General features: G+C 36.3%; 1 non-coding gene across 1 annotated transcript; it reads left to right on the top strand.

The window, feature by feature from the left end:
* Positions 1-1,900: 1,900 nt before the first annotated feature.
* On the top strand, positions 1,901-2,007 carry LOC132267949 (small nucleolar RNA R71). Its single transcript, XR_009469139.1, has one exon. It is a non-coding gene; the product is annotated as a small nucleolar RNA R71 (small nucleolar RNA).
* The last annotated feature ends 12,652 nt before the right edge of the window (positions 2,008-14,659 follow it).

Below are 14,659 nucleotides of genomic sequence, written 5' to 3'. Positions count from 1 at the left end.
TTCTATGGTTTCATCTAAGACATCTACTAGGAAACACTCGTCGTCATCTGTGGGATGTTGACTTGCATTGAAAACATTAAGTTTAACTATCATGTTGCCAAAAGAGATGTCCATAATGCCGGATCTATAATTAATGGTGGTATTGGCAGTGGCAAGGAATGGCCTTCCTAGGATGACTGGAATGTGATTGGTGAGATTAGGGACTGGCTCAGTATCTAGTACCACAAAATCAACCAGGAAATAAAATTTATCAACCTTAATTAGAATATCCTCAACAATTCCCCTTGGTTTCTTAATTGACCTATCGGCTAGTTGGATTACTACCGATGTTGGCTTCAAGTCCCCTAATCCTAACTGAAAGTAAACAGAGTATGGAGTGAGATTGATACTTGCACCTAAATCAAGGAGAGCTCTACGAACCTCTTGGTTTCCAATAACACAAGAAATGGTCGGAGCACCCGGATCCTTGAACTTAGGAGGAGTGTTAGACAGAATGATGGAACTCACTTGTTCTGTTAAAAGCACTTTCTTAAGGTCCCTTCCCTTACTCTTCCTCTTTTGTGTGCACAAGTCCTTCAAGAACTTTGCATATAGTGGAATTTGCCTAATTGCATCTAAAAGAGGAAGATTGATTTTTACTTGTTTAAACACTTCCATCATACCATGAATTTTCCCTTCTTGTCTCCCAAATGATGAAGTCTCTCTCAAAGCTTGAGGAAATGGAGCTTTTGGCTCATAAGGCTTCTCTAATTAGGGAGATTGTGATGAAGATGATGGAATGTCCATTTTGGAGCCACTAGCATCCAAAGAAATAGGAATAGGATTTGGAATGGGACGGATGCTACCACTTGGTTGCTTCAGTTCATTATCCTCCTTAGGTACCTCTACCTTATTATCCACTTTCCTACCACTCCTCAAGGTAGTAATTGCTTGAACTTGCTCATTTCCAGAAAATTCTGATGAAGGACTTGCTTGCGCCGTAAATTGCCCCTTAGGATTGGTCTCAGTTGGACTAGGCAACTTACCTTTCTCTCTCACATGTAAAGAATTAGCTAATTGCCTAATTTGAGCTTCAAGCTTTGCAATTGATTAAGAGTGAGAATGAAACAATTGATTATCTTTTCGAAGATCACCTAAGGCTTGCAAGACCTTGTCCTCAAAAGCGGAACTTTTAGGAGGTGCTTGATTTGGATTAGAGTAAGATTGAGAATTTGATGCTTGAGGTTGAGAATAGGATTGAGAATTTGATGCTTGAGGTTGAGAGTATTGATTCACATTCTGAGGATAGAATGAAGGACGGTAACCTTGAGAATTCTGATTTTGATTTTGGAGATGTGGGGGAACATACTTTGCTTGGTAACCTTGATTTTGAGGAGGGTTTGCACCATCTCCTTGATTTCTCCATGCAAAGTTAGGATAATTTTTCCACCCCGGATTGTAAGTATTGGAATAAGGGTTGTTCCCTTGATGAATGAAAGCTGCATTTACTTATTTTTGAGACTCACTTGGTAAGACTTGTCCAAGAGGGCAATTTGAAGTATGATGAGTGTAACTAGAACAAGTCATGCACATTTCATTGGAAGGATGAGAATAAGATTGAATTGCCGGACCTTGATTCAAAAGGAATTTATCAAATCTTTGAGTAAGATTTTTGACCTTGGCGGCAATTTCCATGGAAGAGTCTATTTGATTTAGAGCTTTCTTGCCTCCCATATTTGCTAATTGACCACCCCTAGAAGATGAAGATCTATGCATTAAGTTTTCACTCATTTTTTCGACAAGAAGCCAAATTTCATCTTCATTTCTTTCTATATAGCTTCCGCCACAAGAAGCATCAACAATGCCCTTATTAGCATCGGATAAACTTGAAAAGAAACATTGAACTAATTGCCACTTAGGAATGTCATGATGTGGACACTTCCGTAGCAAGTCATTCAAATGTTCCCATGCTTTATGAAGGGGTTCTCCTTCTTGTTGTTTAAATTCACAAATGGAAGTTCTCATGGCATCGGTTCGACTTGCGGGGTAATACATTTTTAGGAACTCTTGTTGCAATTGTGCCCAAGAGGTGATTGTATTTGGTCGCAAGTTGTTAAACCAATATTTAGCTTTATCCCAAAGAGTGAAAGGGAAAAGCTTCATTTTTAGGACTTCTTCCTGAACATCTGTGATTTTCACGGTGCAACAAACTTCCAAGAACTCATCTAAATGTTTATAAGGCTCTTCATTGCTCAACCCATAGAAAAGGGGGCACATGTTAATGGTAGAAGCCTTAATCTCATAATGATGAGCGTGAAAATTTGGCAATTGAATGCAAGTGGGTGCATTATATTGATTTAGAGTGTAACGATCCCTAAGGACCATTGGAAGATTGAGAGGAGGATATGGCATTTGAACTTGTTGATGATATGCCATTTGACCTTGTTGAGGGTATGCCATTTGAACATATTGTTGTTGTTTCTCACCAATTGGGGGAATAACATTTGGCCTTGGCATCCCTAGATTAGGTTGTTGCACCGCATGATTAACTGGTTGTGGCATTCCCAAGGGTGGATGCACACCTTGAGGATCCACAATATGAACTTGTGGTGGGTGGTGCACACCATTATGATCCACATGACCAAGATCTACAATGGGATCTTCAATTGGATCTATTGGGTCTTCCATTAAAGGTGATGGAAGATCAAAATTTGAAAGATTAAGATGACTATCCCTAGTACTACTTCTTAAACGCCGAAGAAAAATTTCAAGATTTTGATTTACAGGGGCAAGAGGACGATTAAGTGATCTACGACCATGCATGCACTAGAATAAGTCAACACACCAACATTTCAAAATTTCAACCTCCACATACGATGTTCCCAAACTCCTCAATAATATCAATGCACTTAAAACAAATAAATGCCTCCACACGGGCCGATGCCTTCTACAAGAAGGTATGCTTGGACTTAAAAATAAAATAATTCAATTTAAGCCTCCAATTGGGCTGTCCAAAGCATGCAAGATAGTAAACAATTAAGCACAAAAATTAAAGAGAAACTTACAAATGGTCCTTAAGCAACTTCAATTTTTTTTTTTTTTAATTGCTTCCAAGTCCAGCGTTTGCTCCACTTTGCTTCAAGTACCTAATTGACAAATCAAATGAGAAAATAAAAATTAAAATGACTTAAAAGTAAACAATCAACAAAGAACTAATGTCTAATTCAATTCTTTTAAAAATCGTTAGATCCCCGGCAACGGCGCCAAAACTGTGGTGCGACCGAGCGTGTGCACAAAATAATGCACAACACTTTAGGTTTAGAAATAATGTCAAGTGGGCACCATATTTCAAAATTTATAAAACCACTAAACACTTATACTATGGAGTATGAAGTGAGCAGGGATCGTCCCATGAAATCTAAACAATTATAGGTTTTCCAGAATTGAATTCTACTTTAGTGCTTATGTGATTGCTAAAAAGGTTTGGTTTTGTGACTAGACTAATTTAAAATTTAATAATGCAAATAAAGAGTAGAGTATAAAAGATTGGAAAGAGACTTAGGGTGTAGGATTCACCACTAAGCACATTCCCTAACTTATTAACTTTTAACTAATTGGGGAATAAAAATGTGTAATCTAGAATGTGGCTAATAATTGCAATAAAAAGTATAAACCATCAATTTCAAGCATGAATCAACTACCTAATGACAATTAAACTAAGTGTAGTGTAATTCACCAATTCAAAGCATGATTCATCAATTTAAGTTACAATTTCAGCACACATTAATCTAGAGGGTAATGCAATTGTGACAATAAGTATGGATTTCAAGCACTAGTATGGATTGTCTACTTACCTAGGAATTAAATTGTAATTAAATTAATTAACTTTAAATTAAACTAACTAAGCCTGAAATTAAACTATTTAGACAAGACATTAACCTAATTTTGTAGTACAACCCATCTAATAAAAGCAATTTCCATCAAATCAAAACACAATTACATCTAATTAATACAATGTATAGCCATCACAAGATTCAAGTCACAAAGAAATCAAGTGTAGAAATTGATTATCATTCAAAAACATAAAAGACAATATGAAATTGACATAGACAATCAAATGAAAGAATTAATATATATATATATATATATCAAGGCTATAACATAAATTAAACAAATTAATCCCCAAAAGTCAAGAGTTAAGAATTAGGTTACATGCTTAGGGTTTATCCAACCCTAAGTTGAAGAATCAGCCACTCATGGTTGATGGATGCAAGATGTCAACAAGCCCCATCCTTTGATTCATCTGGCTCCTCTTCTTCTTCTCTGAGCTCTTTTCAAGAACCCTAGCTTTTTCCTCTTCGTGTTTTTTTTTAGAGAATAAAAATATCGATACAAAATACTAAAAATTTAGTAATCAAAATAATATTCACCTAAATAAAATAAATACTAACCCTAATCTAATGGCTCACTGGTCCTTAAGTAACAACCCTATTGAAGCCCAATAGTTCACAAAATAAGCCCAAACAATAAAAAAAAATCTGTAATGTTGCCAAGTCTTGGGGGATCGATCCCCCAAGAGTTGGAAATTTCCTTTAAGCCTTATTTAGCTCCATTTTGGCTCCGGGCTAATTGGTTTGCTTCTTTATCATTGGGAACATCATCAAAGGCCCGAGATTGACCGCTTTCGAAGAATAAACACACTATACGAGCAATGTGCTACGACCTCTTTTTGTCATTTTTTGAACTTTTTCTGAATATCTTTGCTTGACTTCAAAAAGGCTTTAATGGACCGTTCTTAGCTTATTTTAACTTTATCGCCCTGAAATATACATAAACATAACTTAGGACTAAAATATGAAATTAAGATAGATGCAAAGACTGAAATACCCTAGCTTTGGTGTTGAAATGTGCAACATTTAAGCATTTATCACTCCCCTTAAAAATGGACATCCTAAAATTTTTCAAACACAAAAAATTCATGCATTTTAATCATTTAACAATACATGAAATATAATCAATCACATTCAACAAATAGGGGCACCGCCCACAACAATTCACAAATCCAATGAAAATTTTGCCCATTCTCCTTCTAACTACATCAACAACCACAATCCATCCTCCATTTCTATTTTGTTCCCATCAACATCAACCAACATCAAAGGCCAATCCAAATCAAATGTTCCCAATATTTTTGCATTTTTATATTTAATATTTTTTTAGTTGTTTTGAACAAAAATAAAATAAAATGAACAAAAACAAATTAAAAATAAAAATAAAATAAAAAGAAAATGATTTAGGGATTACCTGATCCAAAAGAGAGACGAGAAGAGTGAAACAGAGAGATTTGGGAATTTTTGAAAAAATTTTGGCCAACCGTGGTCGAAGAAGACGACCGGAGACTCACCGGAGTCTTCCCGGAAAGTGCAGAAGCTCGCCGGAGCTTGTAACCGAGTCTCCCTGGCCTAAATCGACCGGAGATGATGTATTTGATGATACCCAAAACAGAAAAAGAGAGATTGAGTGATGGGATTTGGCCTTGGGCCAAAAATCTCGCCAGAAAGTTCAATGGATGATGGCGAAGCTTCAGCCGTCCCTTGGCTTACTCGCCGGTGATGGAAGGGAAGGTGGGGTGGTGGCAGTATGGGTGGGTATGAGGGAGAGTGATTGAGAGATGAGATGGGGGAGATCGAATCGGGAGAGGGAGAAGAAAGTTTGGTCGACAAAGAGAGAATGTGAAGAGAATGAGAGGGAGAAAGAGAGAGAAGAAGAAAAAAAAATAAAATAAAATAAAAGGGAGGAAAGAAAAAGAAAAATAAAAATAAAAATAACAATTAGGGTTAGGAAGTTAAACGGCCAAAGGGATTTTTCAAAAATTCAAATGACGTCTTTTCGAAAGATTGAAAGATTTCGATCGATTGAACTCTCAGCTTTGATCGATCAAAATGAACTTCGATCAATTGGAACAAACTTTAATCAATCGAAATGGAATTTAAAAAGTCCTTAATTCAATGGGTTCGATCGATCGAAGTGGGATTTCGATCGATCGAACTTAAGTTCAATCGATCGAAACCTCACTGGAAGTGCACAAAATGCAGGAAATTTTTCCGAAACTGGATTTTTCAAATCAACTCATATCTAAACGATGCAAAAAACATAAAAAATAGAAATGAGGGAGAAATAGGGTTGTCAAACCCTACGAAATGCACTAGTCTTTAACGTCTCTATCATGACGTTGGGTTTTTTTAGCCCGGATCAAAAATCTTGTTGTGCTTCCCCTCCTTGGTGGGGTGAATGGAACTTTGAATCCCACCCAACAAATTGTTCCCTAAGGAACTTGTTGGATTTGATTCAAATAAGATTGATGGTCCTTTTTCAATGCAACTCTTGAGCTTTCATGCCCTTTCAACACTTGGTTTGAAAACAACATCCTTTGGAATCATTTTGGAAGGTAAACCTTTTGAAATTTCATTCCCAAGCAAAGACTCATGTTTTTTAAATTTATTTCAATGCATTTTTCCACAACACAAACATCTTTATGCTTATCATTTAAACTTGAGGTTGGATAAAAAATGTTCAACTTCACTTTCATGTGACCAAATGAAATTTTCACTATCCCCGTCCTACAATTAATGTTGGCATTAGTGGTTGCCAAGAAAGGACGGCCAAGGATACTCTTAGGATTTGAGACTGGTTCCGTGTCAATGACAACAAAATCAAACGGAAAGAAGAACTTTTCAATTTTAATTAAAACATCCTCAATGATACCCCAAGCTTTTTGATGGATCGGTCGGCTAGTTGCAAAACCACCAACGTCAGTTTTAAATCTCCTAAGCCCAATTTAACATAAACCGAATATGGAAGAAGGTTTACACTTGCTCCTAAATCAAGAAGAGCTTGGTTAATGACATGATCACCAATAATGCAATAAGTAATGGGTGAACCAGGGTCTTTGAATTTTGGGAGAGTGTTGTGTTGCAAAATAGAGCTTACTTGCTTGGTTAAAACAACTTTCTTTGGTACTTGACTTTTGTTCTTCCTCCTCTTAAGCGTGCAAAGATCTTTCAAAAATTTGGTATAAGCCGAAATTTGTCTAATTGCATTATAGAGAGGAAGATTAATCTTTACTTGCCTAAACACATCCATTATCTCATTAACTTTGCCTTATTGCTTTTTAAGAGAATTGGATCCTTTTAAGGCATTCGGAAATAGAGCCTTTGGCTCAAAAACTTTGTTAAAATCCTTTTTCAAAACATTTTCAACACAAGGATTTTTCAAATCATTTCTCAAATCTTTCTCAACAAGAGGATCATGCACATGCAATGAAGGAGGAATAGGATGTGAGATGGGATGGGTGTCAACTTTTGGTTGTACCGGTTCACTCTCTTCATTTTGAATACCAACTTGATTGTCAACAATTCTTCCACTTCTCAAGGTTGTCACTGCATTGACATGCTCAATTGTGTGACCTTCTGAAGAGGAATTGGTCTCCATAACAAATTGTTGCTTTGGTGGTGGATTCAAAAGCATCTTCCCCTTTTCCCTAGCATTCAAGGTACTAGCTATTTGCCCAACTTGGGTTTCTAGCTTAGTAATGGATTGGGAATGAGAATGAAGTAATTGGGTATTTGCCTCTAAAGTATCCAAAACGGTTAAGATTTTCTCCTCAAATGCAGGACTCCATGAATTCCCTTGAGAAAATGAAGATTGGTTTGGAAAATGAGAGTTAGAAAATTGGTTTCCATGTGATGCTTGATAAAATAAATGGTAACCTTGGGAACCTTGGCCTTGCATTGGGGGCGGAACATACTTGCTGTGAAAACCACCTTAGGGAGGGTCTAAGCCATCCCCTTGGCTTATTCAAGAGAAGTATGGATGGTTCCTCCACTCGCCATTATAATGAGTACCATAGGGATTATGATCGGTTGATCAACTATACATCAACCTTCGCAATAGCACGAATCATTGTAAAATAGGGCTATTGGTCGGGTAAGTCGAACCACTGGGACTGCGCTAGTCTTAAGGCAACCTAAGTATCTAGAGTTATTTAAGAATGATAAGGTGTAATAAGGAGTTGTTGATTGGTTTGTCACTAAGCTAGTAATTGAAGTGTGCATAAAACAAGAATGCTAGTAAATGTAAAGGAAGGAGATCTAGGTAGAGAGGGCTAGGGAAGTGAATCCACTACCTATCCATAAGCATGTTAATACATGATTTACTTGGGGAATAATATATACATAAAACCATGAAATGCAACAACATAAAATTGCTACATTACCTTCAAGAATTTTTATGAAATCAATAGGAAAGAATAACTTATCAAAGTATTGCATGTTTTGGTTACCTAAACTAGGTTGCAACCTTAGACATACTCACTAAGCATAGAGTTATCAAGCCCTTAATCACATAGTAGAAGCACATGACATTAGGAATCAAGAATAATCTATCAAAAGAGAACCCTAAGCTATAGACTATCAAATTTCCCAAGCATCATGCCAATAAAAACATTTCCATAAACTCATCTTCATTGTCACTATGAAAATGGAAGCAAAATAATCATAAGAGGAAACAATCTTAAGACAAGATTTTAAACTCAAAATGATCATTAATAGACATTGAAGCTCTTACATCAAATAAAGCTCTAGTTCATGGAAAGGTTATATATATACATTACATCCCCAAATGTAAATCAAAAATAAGACATGCTTACAAGAAGGAGTTTCATCACCTCCCTAGAAGGGAGTTAGTTACCCATTGATGCACTAGAGGAAGGAGGAAGCAAAGCCTTGACCTCCATTTTTGAGCTCCCCTCTTCTAGCTCCAAGAACACACCTTTCTTGCTCTCTTCTCCCTCCTCTAATCTTGTAAAATGAAGCTCAATCATATTGTGTGGCTTCCCTCTCTTATCTTCTAGAGATAAGGCTCTAGAAACCCCCACCAACCAACATCTCCAACCAACCATTAAAGAGGGAAATTAGAATTGAGGAACCCAAGATGCAAGTGGCTGAAAATGGGCCATTTCCGGATGCAATTCTGCCCTAAGTTCGAGCACTCGAAATAAGGGCTCGAGCACTCGAAATTGGAGCAGAATGCTCCATTCTTGCCTTGCTCCGCCCAGACCTACTTCGGTTAAACAGCCATAACTTTGCGCTCCGAACTCCGAATGATGAACTGTTTGAAGATTTAGAAAGCTAATTCAGAGCTCTAAATATTTCATGTTTTAGTGGAGATCCAATTCTCAAGGATAGTTGGTCGAAAATGAAGATTAAGGCAGAATTTCATTGCTGCCAGGCAGTTCTGCGTGCCTCTGGTAACAAGGCCATAACTCTCTGCTCCGAGCTCCGAATGACAAACCGTTTGAAGATTTGGAAAGCTGATTCAGAGCTCTAAATCTTTCATGTTATAAGGGAAGTCCAGTTCTTGAGTTAGGAAGGTCAAAATGGCGAGCAAAGTTCAGGATCCACTGCTGCCAGAAATTCAGCCTTGTGCCTTTTGATGGCCAAAACTCCACAAAGCCTTGATTTTGCTCCTTTTTTGGCAAATGGACCTGAAAATATATACATACACACAAATGAAGATAATCTACTTAATTAAACAAACAACGGACTTAACTAATGCAATTTAGGGCGCTTAAATATACAGTATTCAGCGCTTATCAGATTATTTCCTTGATTGACAAATGCGGCATTCACTTGTTCATAGTGCTCACTTTGCACATGTCCATGGGGACAATTAGAAGTAGAATGTAAAACACTAGAACAAGTCATGCAAGCTTCATTGAAATTATGATGATGACGATGACTAGGGGAGGAAGACACTTGATTCAGTGAATTTTGGTTGATCAAAAATTAATCAAACCTTTGAGATAAAGACTTGACTTCGACCGCTATATCATTGGAATTGTCAACTTGATATAAGCCGACATTCTTTCTTCCACCTTGATTTCTACTATTTTTGGAAGACAAAGATTGATGCATTGAATTCTCACTCATGCTCTCATAAAGACGCCATACATCATCCTCATGTCTATCAAGGTATGAACCACCCATGGAAGCATCTACCATTCCTTTAAAATTATTCGACAAACTTTCAAAGAAAAATTACACCAATTGCCATTTAGGAATGTCATGATGTGGATAGTTCCTAAGCAAGTCATTAAGGTGCTCTCATGCCTTATGAAACAATTCCCCTTCCTCTTGAGAAAATTCTCTAATTGAAGTTCTCATTACATTGGTCTTTGAAACCAAGTAGTACTTTTTCAAGAACTCTTGTTGCATCACTACCCAAGAATTTATCAAAAAAGGCCTAAGATTGTTGAACCAATATTTTGCCTTATCTTTAAGGGTGAAAGGAAAGAGTTGTAATCTCAAAACCTCTTCCGGCATGTCTATGTATTTCACGGTGGAACACACTTCAAGAAACTCATCCAAATGCTTGTAAGGTTCTTCACTTGGAAGTCCATGATAATTAGGAAGCATTTGGATTGTTTATGATTTAATTTCATAATGGTGTGCTCTAAATGGGGAAATTGAATGCATGTAGGTGCATTATATTCATTTGGCACATAATGATCTCTCAAAGCAAGAGGAGGATTCACAACTGGTGGTTCTACATAAGCCCCATGATTAACTTGAGCAACGGGAGGTAGGAGTGGAACAAAAATTGGCCGAGGCATTCCCAATGGAACTTGGCCTTGTTGTTATGGAATGAAAGCTCTTGGCATGCCCAATGGTACTTGAATGTTGTCATGATGCACATTAGGGTGAAGAATACCTTGTTCGTCGATGTGACCAAGGTCCTCCACATGGTCCTCATTTAGCTCCTCCATTGATGAAATAGAGTTACTAGAATTACCTTTTCCCCTTGGATTTTGAACAACCGACTAAAGATGAAAATTAAGTGGGACAAGAATAGGATTCAATGACCTACAACCATGCATGCACAAACAAAACAACAACTAGCAACAAGCAAGTAGCAATCACTTCTCCTCCGCAACAAATCAATCAACAATCCTCCACATACAATGATCCCATACTCCCATGCTTTGAACAATATACAAGAAAAATTAAATTGCCTCCACGCGGGCTCATGATCTATCTAAGAAATTAAAAACTTTGCCTCCATGCAGGCCAATGATTTAACTAGAGAAAGAGTTTAGAAAAGCTCACAAAGGGTCCTTAAACAACTTCAAATTGTTTTTCAATTTTTTTCTTTGCCTTGCTTTGCTTTGCATTTTTTTTTTATTTTTGAGCTTTTGATGTTCTTGCTTAGCTTTTCTTAGCTTGCTTACTTCTTTGCTTTAGAATCCTTTTGTTTCACTTCTCTTGGCTCAATGAACCTAACCAATCAAGAACAATAAGTAACCAAAATAAAATAAAAATAAAGACAAGATCAAAAGAGTACTAATTCCTAATTAATTTCCAAAATATGACGGTGACAATCCTACTAATTCCTAATTAATTTCCAAAATACGACGGTGACAATCCCCGGCAACGGCGCTAAAACTTGGTGTGCGGTGTCGTGTCAAACCCAAATTGCAATGAAGTGTGTAGTGTGGCCAAGTCTGAATTTATAGAATGCCACTACCACTACTAACTAAAATATAGCAAGAGTGAGTAGGGATAGTCCTAAGGGAAAGGAGGTGTATTTATGCATGGAAATTAATGCCGAATTAGTATGTCAAGTGATCAAAGATGGTTGGTGATTAAGTAAACTAAAATGCAATTAAAAACAATGCAAGTAAATAACAATATAGAAAATAGCGAAAAGATATAGGAGAGATGTCTTGGGGCTTAGATTTCACCACTAAGCTTCACTTCACTAAACACTAGCAATTGTAAATTAATGGGGAAATTTAAGTTGTAAAATGTGTGTACGCGCCACTAATTGAAAACAAAGCATAATGAATGGAAAATAAGCATAGATTGTCTAGCCAATTTAATGAATAGCATAACCTATTAAATGAGACCAATGACCATTCAATTAAACTACAATTGGTGCACACACAAAACTCTAGAGAAATATACTCTTTACATTCATAAGTATGGAACATCAAGAAACAAGAATGGATTATCCACATATCTAAGAAATTAAAACAATTACACTACATCTAGGCTAGAGACATGCAAATCAAACTAATTAAACTAAAGGTGTGCTACAATCCATCAAGAAATAAGTGTGAACCATCAAATAAATCACAAGAATATTCAATGAAGCATTATGTTTAGACCATCACTAGATTAACATCATCAACACACATACACATGCATCAATTTCATTAAATCTAGAGACAAAAATATGAAACATCAATTCTAGCATACATAGACATATGAATAAAACCAAATGATCAATTGAAAGCATTAATCCATACAAATCAAGTAGAAGTTACAAGATCTATATTTATTCATGGTCAAAACATCTATTACAACTAAAATCCCCAAAAATACACAAAAGCTAGGTTTAGGAAGCAAGCTTAGGGGCTATCTCTAGCCCCAAGAAAAGGATTTAGTCACTCATTGTAGTGGTCATGGAACCCTCAAGGGCTAGCTTGAAGGTTGGCATCATTATCTTCTTCCTTACTTTCTTCCCAAAACCATAGTCTTAGAGAGAGTAATAATTTTTTCTATATTTGGTAATATCTCTATATCATGATGACACAATATGGTTCAATAAATAAATTACATACTCCTTTGAGTAAAGAACAAGTCAGAAATACAGCCTATGATTAGAGGAAATTCACAGCTACACAAGTTAGGTAGAAATCGGCGTGCTCGGGAATTAGACAGATCACTGCCAGCAGCACTTTCGATCGATCGAAGATTCTCGACCGATCTAACATTTAGCTTTGATCGATTGAAGCTGATGTGGCATCAAAATATCTTCCGGGCCTTATCTAATTAGCTAAGCTGGCACCACCTCATCTTGATCGATTGTAGAACTCCTTGATCAATCAGGATTCCCTTCGATCGATCGAAGCTCCTCTGATGCATTTTCTTGGCTTCTTTCCAACTTTACTCCTTAGCTCCAAAATTGGGTTAAATGGCTCTTGTTAGCCTGTTTGAATTTTATTAACCTGAAATAGGCAATAACACAAATAAGTATCTAAGACATGAAAGTAAGATAGATGAATGGACTAAAATACCCTAGCTTAAGTGCTAAAATGCGTCACATTTGAGCACTTATCAAAAAGTAAAAAGGATATCACCTCATCTAGACTGCTTGACCTAATTCACATAGACTTATTCGGTCCAAAAAGAGTAACCAGTCTAGGCAATAAACTCTATGCGATTATCATTGTTGATGATTACTCACAATATATCTCAGTGTTCTTCCTTACGCATAAAAATGAGACTCACTTAATTTTCTCTAAATTTTGTAAAAGAGTCGAAAACGAAAATGAGTGCAAAATTAAGAAAATCCGTAGCTACAGAGGTAGAGAGTTTGAAAATCAAGATGTTGAGAGATTTTATGATTCTAATGGATATGATCATAATCTTTCAGCTCTTAAATCTCCTCAACAAAATGGGGTTGTTGAAAAGAAAAATAGATCTATTCAAGAAATGGCCAGAACCATGTTGAATGAACATAACTCTCCTAGATCCCTTTGGGCTGAGGCCGTTAATACTGCTTGCTATGTAGCAGGGTTGTTATAAGGAAACTTCTAAATAAAACTCCATATGAAGTTTGGAATAATAGAAAACCCAACATTAGCTATTTCAAAAAAATTTAGTGCAAATGTTTTGTTTTGAATGACAAAGATAATTTAGGAAAATTCGATTCTAAATCAGATGAAGGTATTTTTCTTGGTTATTCTTCTCAAAGCAAAGCATATAGAGTTTACAATAAAAGAACCTTAGTTGTTGTAGAATTTATTCATGTTGTTTATTATGAAACCTCTTCTCTGTATATAAAAAATTATGCTAAATGATGTTCGAGAGGTTGATCTTGAGCAATGTATCGATGAACTCAAAATAAATGAGTCTCATATCAATAATTCTCCAAATAATGTTTCTAGTAACAATCTCTCTCAAGAGGGCACTCTTCCTAAAGAATGGAAATTTGTGCAGAATCATCCAATTGATCAAATCATTGGTGACCCATCTAAAGGGTTAGAACAAGGTCTCAATTAAGAAATGTCTGTAATTATTTAGCCTTCATTTCTCAAATTGAACCTAAAAATATTCATGAAGCTGAACATGATGAGTCTTGGCTCTTGCCTATACAGGAAGAATTAAATCAATTTGAAAGAAATTAGGTTTGGCATTTAGTTATAAGGCCACATAATAAGACTATCATCGACACAAAATGGGTCTTCAGAAACAAGAATGACGAACATGGAATTATCGTAAGAAATAAAGCCAGGCTTGTTGCTCAAGGCTACAATCAAGAGAAAGGTATTGATTACGACAAAACATTCGCTCATGTCGCTAATACACCAGTGGAAGAAGGACTGAAGTTATGTGTTGAGTCCAACCAAGTACCTGCTAATAAAGGAAGATACCAAAGACTTGTAGGGAGATTGATGTACTTAGCACACACAAGACCGGATCTAGCTTATGCATTGAGTATTATTAGCCAGTTTATGCATAAGTCTGGAGAGCAACATATGTATGCAGTTATACAAATTTTGAGGTATCTGAAATATGTTCCTGGAAAAGGAATTTTGTTCACAAAAAGGACTGAT

Source organism: Cornus florida, unplaced genomic scaffold (assembly GCF_030987335.1).
Source record: "Cornus florida cultivar Cherokee Brave unplaced genomic scaffold, ASM3098733v1 CherokeeBrave_3.0.0_Hap2_Chr07, whole genome shotgun sequence".
NCBI lineage: Eukaryota > Viridiplantae > Streptophyta > Magnoliopsida > Cornales > Cornaceae > Cornus > Cornus florida.
The sequence above is the reverse complement of the archived record's forward strand: the minus strand, read 5'-3'. Positions and strand labels throughout refer to the sequence as shown.